Source organism: Miscanthus floridulus, chromosome 16, assembly GCF_019320115.1.
Source record: "Miscanthus floridulus cultivar M001 chromosome 16, ASM1932011v1, whole genome shotgun sequence".
NCBI classification, from domain to species: domain Eukaryota; kingdom Viridiplantae; phylum Streptophyta; class Magnoliopsida; order Poales; family Poaceae; genus Miscanthus; species Miscanthus floridulus.
The window spans coordinates 61,623,004-61,630,871 of NC_089595.1; the positions used below are offsets into that span (position 1 = coordinate 61,623,004).

At 48.5% G+C, this 7,868-nt stretch overlaps 1 non-coding gene across 1 annotated transcript; it reads right to left on the bottom strand.

Moving 5' to 3' along the window:
- Positions 1-360: 360 nt before the first annotated feature.
- On the bottom strand, positions 361-469 carry LOC136514537 (small nucleolar RNA R71). Its single transcript, XR_010773693.1, has one exon. It is a non-coding gene; the product is annotated as a small nucleolar RNA R71 (small nucleolar RNA).
- Between the last annotated feature and the right edge of the window lie 7,399 nt (positions 470-7,868).

The following is a 7,868-nucleotide window of genomic DNA, read 5'->3' on the forward strand; positions in this document are numbered from 1 at the left end:
TAATAAGACTCTTTCGTGAATTCTCTGCTCCAACTATAGCCAACATCCGTACTAGATCAGCGATCAACATTGGAGACAATGGATTTGAGCTCAACCCTAATCTCATCAACATAGTGCAAGCTAACTAGTTTTGTGGAAAGGCACATGAAGATGCGAGTGCTCATCTCCAACACTTCCTAGTGATCTGCAGCACTTCCACCATCAAGGGAGTAACCAGAGACGCCATATTACTTTGCCTCTTCCCATTCTCACTTTTGGGGAAGGCATAGCAATGGTTCTACGCCAACAAAGATAGAAACACTACATGGGACAACTGCTCCACTGCCTTCCTAGCAAAGTTCTTTCCCATGGGCAAAATCAATGCTCTGCGTGGGAGAATTTCAAGTTTTCAGCAGCAACATGATGAATCTATCCCTGAGGCATGGGAACGCTTTCAAGACTACATATCAAAATGTCCTCACAATGGGATGGAGGATTGGCTACTCTTACAGACTTTCTACCATGGTTGACAAAACAGCACCCGTGAGAATATGGATGCTGCTGTTGGAGGTGCATTTTTGTCACTTACAATCGCACAAGCAATAGCTCTTGTGGAGAAGATGGTCTCCAACCAAGGTTGGAATGAAGAACATCTTCAAACCCACAAGAGAGGTGGAGGTATGCATCAACTCAAGGAGGTAGACATGATGTCTGCCAAGATGGACCTACTAATGAAAAAGCTTGAAGACCGAGCCAATGAAAAGCAAGAAGTCATGCACATTCATGATTATTGCATGACATGTGAAGAGTGTGGCAACACTGGGCATTCATAGAATAATTGTCCTGAAACCCACGAGGATGTGAACTTCATCAACAACAACAATTATCATCCTTAACAGAATCAAGGATGGAATCAGCAACAAAGGCCAAACTACCAAGGTAACTATCAAGGTAATAATTTCAATAATTTCAATAACCAACCACCCTTGAGAGAGTTAATTTCTGGCTAAGCTAAAATTATGGAGGGCTTATCTAGAAAACTAGCTTCCAATGATAAGATCTTAGATAATATAAACAATAGAATGGATAGCTTCTCCTCAGCTATTATAAACTAGCATAGCTTTAATAAAATGATAGAATCACAATGTTCCTTCAACCGACAAAGGTAGGATTCCGCTGGCGGTTGCTGTTCCTTCAACCGACAAAGGTAAGATTCTAGGGCAATCAGAAGATCTTGAAACTACAAATCGTATTGATATTCACAATGTGTAGGATGCTACATAGAGCCATCAATAGGGGCTTAGAAAGATGAGTATCTACCTGTCAAGATAGGTGATCTAGGAAGACCTGTCATCCCTATAGCTATTTGACCTCACATTTTCCAAGAAGCAATCAATGACTTTAGAGGAAGTATCAACATCATGCCAAAGGTAATTTACCATAAGATTAATGGAGATACTTTGTTGTATACAAACATATGTTTGCAGCTTGCAGATCAGTCACTCTGCTACCCCAAGGGAATTCTTGAAGACATCTATATACGATTGGGACAATCATATGTACCTGTAGACTTTGTGGTTTTGGAAATAGTGGAGATGTAAGGGCACCCATTATCTTGGGCCGACCTCTCCTAAGCACCACAAAAGCCAGCATCTACATGGATAGTGCCAAGATCTATTTCACCATCAAGGATAGAAAGGAGAAGTTTACTTTCAAGAATCGTATACATCACTCTCCTAGTCATCCACAGATGGCATATTTGCCCAAAGAAACAACAGTGACCAAGAAAAGCAACAACTGGAGAAGAAGGAAGAACAAGGCTAGGCAACATAAGAAGAATTAGTTAAGATGATCAACACACTCCGATTAGAATACAACCACCTCCTCACTTCACCATTCCTTACCAAGAAGGTCCTATCATACCAATGATCGAGTGCACAATTGGACAAATAATCTTCCACAACACCTTCTGTGACATTGGATCAGGTGTCAACATAATGTCCAAGGTAATGTATGACTATTTGTTTGGTGATAGCCTTTGTTCCCTACATATATCCAATTGCAGATGGCGGACCAATCAATCTGATTTCTGGAGGGAATAGCAAAAGACAACATGGTAAGAATACAAGATTACTATGTCCCTGCTGACTTCATGATTTTTGACATGGGAGAAGAAGACATACCTATTATCCTTGGAAGACCATTCCTCAACACCACCAACATGATCATCTATGTCGGATCTAAAATGATCCTAATTTCCATGAAGGAAAATCCATAGATTCGAAGTATAATGTGATAGTCCTAGGTGATCATCCCATCACATTATCAAATAATAGTCAATATCACAATCATACATTGAATACTTGTCTTAAAGAGAGTACAAATAGCAAGGTTTACTCATTATTACATCGCCACTTGGCAGAATCACTTAGATCATACAACATCCAGAATAGCTTCAAGTACAAAGGCAGCGGGCGTCGACTCCATCTTCTCAACCAAACTTGAGCGTAGGAACAAGACCTCTAATCCTCCCAACTATCTCCCTGGTAGTCATACTCAAGCTTAGAACCTATCAAACAATTATCAGTACGATTTGTACTAGCCACTAGCTCCCCACCCTATGCTTTGCATTTGCTTTATGGTAGTGGAATGCAAGGGTAGAGCAAAAGACCTATTTGTGGCTATAGTTTTCCTATGCGAGTATGTCAAGTTTTAATAATAATTCATCAAGTTTCAACCCATTTCATCCACATGTTCTCCCATCCCATCACATACATCTCACCACTCTCACTCTCTAGGTGACAAGGATGACTCCCACTCATACCTTGCCTCATTGGCCAAAGCTAGAAACCAACACAAGAACCCAGGGGGAGAGAAGAAAGGACTGCACTCACTAATCAAGGGAAGCATAGGTCATAGGAATGTCCATATCTAAGGACACGGCTATATGTATAGATCGATCAACTCTATAGAGCATGTACACCTAGAACCACAAGATCACCATCATCGGTGGTGCCCTACCTAGGCTGATACCAGGCTACCTTCCAACTGGTGCGATGCCACCCTACCACTTAGCCCTGGGCCACCCCGGAGTCCACCAAAATGCTGAGACTGTGAGATTTAGTATCAAGCTCTAGAGGTCACTACGCTGTCTTAGGAGGGTGTGGGCCATATGCTCGTACCTCCCTACACTATCCACTTCCAACCTAGTAGTAGTGGCACCATCCTAGCTGGTCAACATCCGTCCCCCGCCCATTTAGGGATGAGTGGCGTGCACGTAGGGTCCTATGATCTAGTTCTCTTGACATACCAGTCCTTAGGGGGACCGGATAGGATATCTTCTCAAAGGGGATAACCAACACCCCATGCCTCGACGGCACCTCCATCCCGGGGCTTCATCCCACAAAGACACTCCACCCTAGGATCTCCTCATCTCACATGCACCCGCCATAGGTAGCACTCGTAGGGGATTCTCCGGTCACACCCCCTAGCAAGACTCATCCAATGACTCATCATAAGATCCTGCCTGATCGACTCAACCCTCACCACACACCCAAAACACATGCCAAGATCTCCTTGGTTGTTACCACATTACCAGCACCTAGTGCCTTAACCACTCATATACAATCCTCTACCAAGCATCACATCACAGATATAATGCATAGTAGAAGTAGTAGCAAGTATGTAAGCAAGCGTCTAACCTAACAGCAGGTGTGTAGGGGTATAGGTTGCGACAAGGTAATGGCTCACAAGCAATTCTACCATGCAACCTATCATAGATCATTTGCATAAAAGTAAAGCACTAGCATCTACATTGTAGCATGTCTAATGGGATTCTACGAGGTTGGGTGGGATGTGGCACCTGGCAGGTCATCTCCAAGCTCCTCAGTGTAGTTGGGGTCATGCTCCTCAGTCTGTGGCTCCTCTGGGTTTGTCAAACGAGACATATAGCCGCAATAAGCGACTCCTATAGATGATCACAAAGAAGCAACAGAAATTGAAAAGATCCAAATGCACTAAAACACAAGCCTATGATGTAGAGCTCATTTTTAGAAAAATTTGGGCACTAGTTTCATATTTTTCTGAGGCCGTATGAATTTTCTAAGTTTAAATCATTTACTGAAAAAGAGAAAGAAATGGAAAAACTAGAGGCTGACATGTGGCAGCACGAGATTGGGCGAGGCAGTTATAGTTACTGAGAGCTGGGACCAGGTCATTGATCTATGTTGACCGATCAATGGTCAACGTTGACCGAGCTTAACTAGGCCCAATGGGCTAGGTCATGGGCCGGTTTAGGCCGGTTTGGGTCGGGCTAGGTCCAAACACATGTCGTGTAGGCAAGCGGCCTCATGGTGCAAGCGGGCCGCTACTAGGCTCAGGTGCACGGGGCTAGTCCATGGTAGACGGTGCCGTGCGGGTCTATGGACCGCATGCACGGTCTATGGTGGACCGCGTCCACTCTCTCTCTCTCTTTGGTCTATGGTGCACCAGGTCATGCCGGGGTCAGGAGAGGGCAGGTAAGGGGCTCTACGGCTATGCGAGGTCACAGTGATTACATCGAGGGGCTACAAGCGGTACCTTGGGGCTCGATGTGGTAGACCATGGTGATGTGGTGGCTCATGGTGGCACGGGGACGGCAGTGAGGTGCTGTAGGCGATGGTGAGCCTCTAGGGAAAGCTCCATTAGTTTCCCCATGCCACGGAGGACATAGCTAGGGCTCTAGGGGCCACGCTAAGGGCATTAGGTGAGGCAGCCATGGTCTCCTCGACGACGGCCATGACAGCGGTGGGGCAGTGCATGGGGTCTAGCCAAATTGGTCGCTCGAGGTTAAAAAGGGGTGGCTTTTTACCTAATTTGGGTTATTGGGTACTATAGGAGGCAGCAACAGTGACCAGAGCCTAGGTGGAGTCCACAGCAAGGTGGCAGAGCCCACGATGGAGCTCCAGCAAGCTCTCAACTCTAAAGAATCTAGGGGTAGGGTAGGACCTAGGTTTGTCCACCTACATAGCTATGTTCGTGGAGTGATGGTGGACATCATCAGCCCCTCCTTGTGTCATGAGGCATCTGAGATCGGCGAGAAAACAATGGTGCCATTGGAGGCGTGTGGCTCCAGCGAGGCGGAACATGGCCAGCAGCTCCCGAGGGTCTCCCTCCCCTTCCATCTAGCGCATGTCATGTCCCACAGCGAGGCAAATCTCGTTGGGGTGCTCATTTTACCTTTACTGGCTCAAGGTGGCCAGAATGGGGTGGCGATGCGGTAGACGCTGGGCATGGCAACCATGGCAGGTGTGACGTGTAGGCACTAGCATTCATGAGCAATAGTGGCTCGGTAGGGCTAGGCCTTGGCTCATGTGCATGTGTGCATGTGTAGTGCATCACGATGGTGAAAAGACTAGCCTTTGGCCCTCCCAAGGGGGGAAACACTGCGGCGTGACTTGGCGTGTCCACGGCAGTGAGGTACACAGCGAGCAAAGGAAGCGGTGGCTCACCGTGAGGCTTAGGGTGGTAGGCTAGAGGTGCGATGACAAGGCGAGGCTATGGCAAGGTGGTGTAGTGCCATGCCGAGCAGCTATGATCACGTAGCCGATCGGGTGGCATCTACGGCTCTAGTAGCATCTCCACAGTAGCGACGAGCTCTAGGGGTGGTGCTCCCTTCCCACCTTCTCCTCCTCCCTTTCTCTCCTTCCCTTCTGGCTTGGTGCGGTTCGTGGGTTGCCTCCAAGTGGCAATGGGGTGGATGGGAGAGGGGCTAGGGCTTTAGAGGGGGTTTTATAGTCCAAGCTCACCCATGGCGGGTGGCGGATGGCGGGAAGTAGTGTGGGGACACTGTAGGCAATCAGGTGGCCTAGATTAGGGTTCTAGGGTTCGGTTGGAGTTCGGGGGTGCCTTGGCGCTCCCATTTTCGTTCGGCAGCCAGTCAAGGGCACCATATGGTAGTGGCAAGCATGGCTGTGAGAGCCATAGGCCATGGCGCTTGCGTCATTATCTTATCACGGCATGAACTGGGGCAAGCGGGGTGGCGTAGATTGGTGATGTGGTAGGCATCCACGCATGTCTGGGCAAGGGGTGGGGGCATGGACGGTGGGCATGGTGAGTGGTGGGGCATGGTGCTCTACTTTGCCTAAAGCAGAGAGGGGAGCGAAGGTAGGGGATGATAGGTAGGGTTGGGCTATCAGCGGCGGGGCAGAAGCGACGGGCGGCGTTGGCGCAACGTGGGCAGGCATGGGCGCACGCGCATGGGAGCATAGACATGGTTGCTGGGCCACGGTGGTTAGCTAGGCCACATGGGTGGAGCAGGCCGACGGCGGTGCGTGTGCGAGCTAGGCCGGCTTTTGCTTGCTGGGTTGCTTTCCTTTTTTATTTTCCTCTCTTTTTCTAATTCCTTTTCTATTTCTATTTGCACACTACACCTAGGGCTCCTATGCATGTATACATGTGTTGCCAACATATATACATCCTAGTGGGGTCCACTAGAGGTCATCTAGGGCTTTAGGGTCCAAGCCAAGGGCTAGCAGCACACACAACAAGTAATTTATAATGGTTGAATTGATTTTACTACATCACATAAAATATGAAGAAGCAGCTCACATGTTCAATTAAATGCAAAATGCTCAACCATGCTAACTTGGGTTCTACTTATGCAACTACATGGGTGGTGTCAGTGTTTTGAATCATCAACTAGTAAATTTTTGATTTGCGCATCTAGCTCGGATGGTGTGCTTGGAGGAAATAAGGATTTATATTGGTTTGGGTAGAATGTCCCTATGTCCAGTCTGCTACTGCTTGTGTTACCAGCACTAGTTTGTAGTAGGGGTTACAAACAGGCGTGAGAGAGAGTAGGTCCCAAGTCTCTGGTGAAAAGGTCGAACAAAGTTGAGTCTCGTTGAGCTCGTTCAGTCGTTCAGCGTCGTTTTAACCTACCCTTAGTGGAGCGTCCTACTTCCCCATTATAGATGAAGGGGAAGGCACACGTTACATGAAAGAGAGAGAGAGAGAAAAGCGAGGAAGAAGAAGGCCTCTAGGAGTCTCGGCGTCCTTCATCTCCTTTACGCGGGTCCCGCCTGTCCTATAGATGATGACGGGGATGGCTCCACGTCGCGACCCTGTTCATCACTAGCGCTACACATGGGCATCGTTAGCCGGTCGTGGCACTCCATTCCATCTCGACGAGCGGCATGGTTAGCAGATACCCCCATTGGAAGTTGTACGGGGATTGGGTAGCATAGTGCCAGCACGCCCGACACTGTTGGTGATGTGAGTCTTTAAGTATGGCCCATCGTGGCCATGGGTCATGTCAAGACATGCCTACTCCCTTTCTGGTGTCAGAAGTTTGACCCTGGGTTTGTACTCTTAGACCCACAGTGGCTGGGGGTGGTACAGACGCCCGTCGGGCAAGGCAAAATCCCCCTTTGAGGGGTCTGACGAGGTGAAGTCCATGCCCGAGGGGTTGGGCGAGACGGAGCCCGCAACCTCAAGGTCAAGCATGACGGAGCCTGCGCCCTCAGGGTTGGGCAAGACGGAGCTCACGCTCTTGGGGTCAGACATGATGGAGCCCGTGCCTCGAGCGGTCTAGCGAGATGGAGCACGCGCCCTCGGGATCGGGCGAGATGAAGCCCACGCCCTCGGGGTCAGGGGTGACGGAGCCTACGCCCTTAGGGTCAGGCCATATGGAGCCCATACCTTTGGGATCGGGCGAGACCAAAATACGCTCTTGACCATCCAGACGAATAAGCGTTTGTGGCCATCAGCTTCCTTCTTCCAGGTATCCCTAATACTGATATCCGACAGGTTTCGTAGTATGCACACTCACCATGCATGGGTTTTGTTAGAAATTTTTTTAAGTTCAGAGTTTTGGGTTATTAGAAAACCTGGGTTGTTACATGATCTGG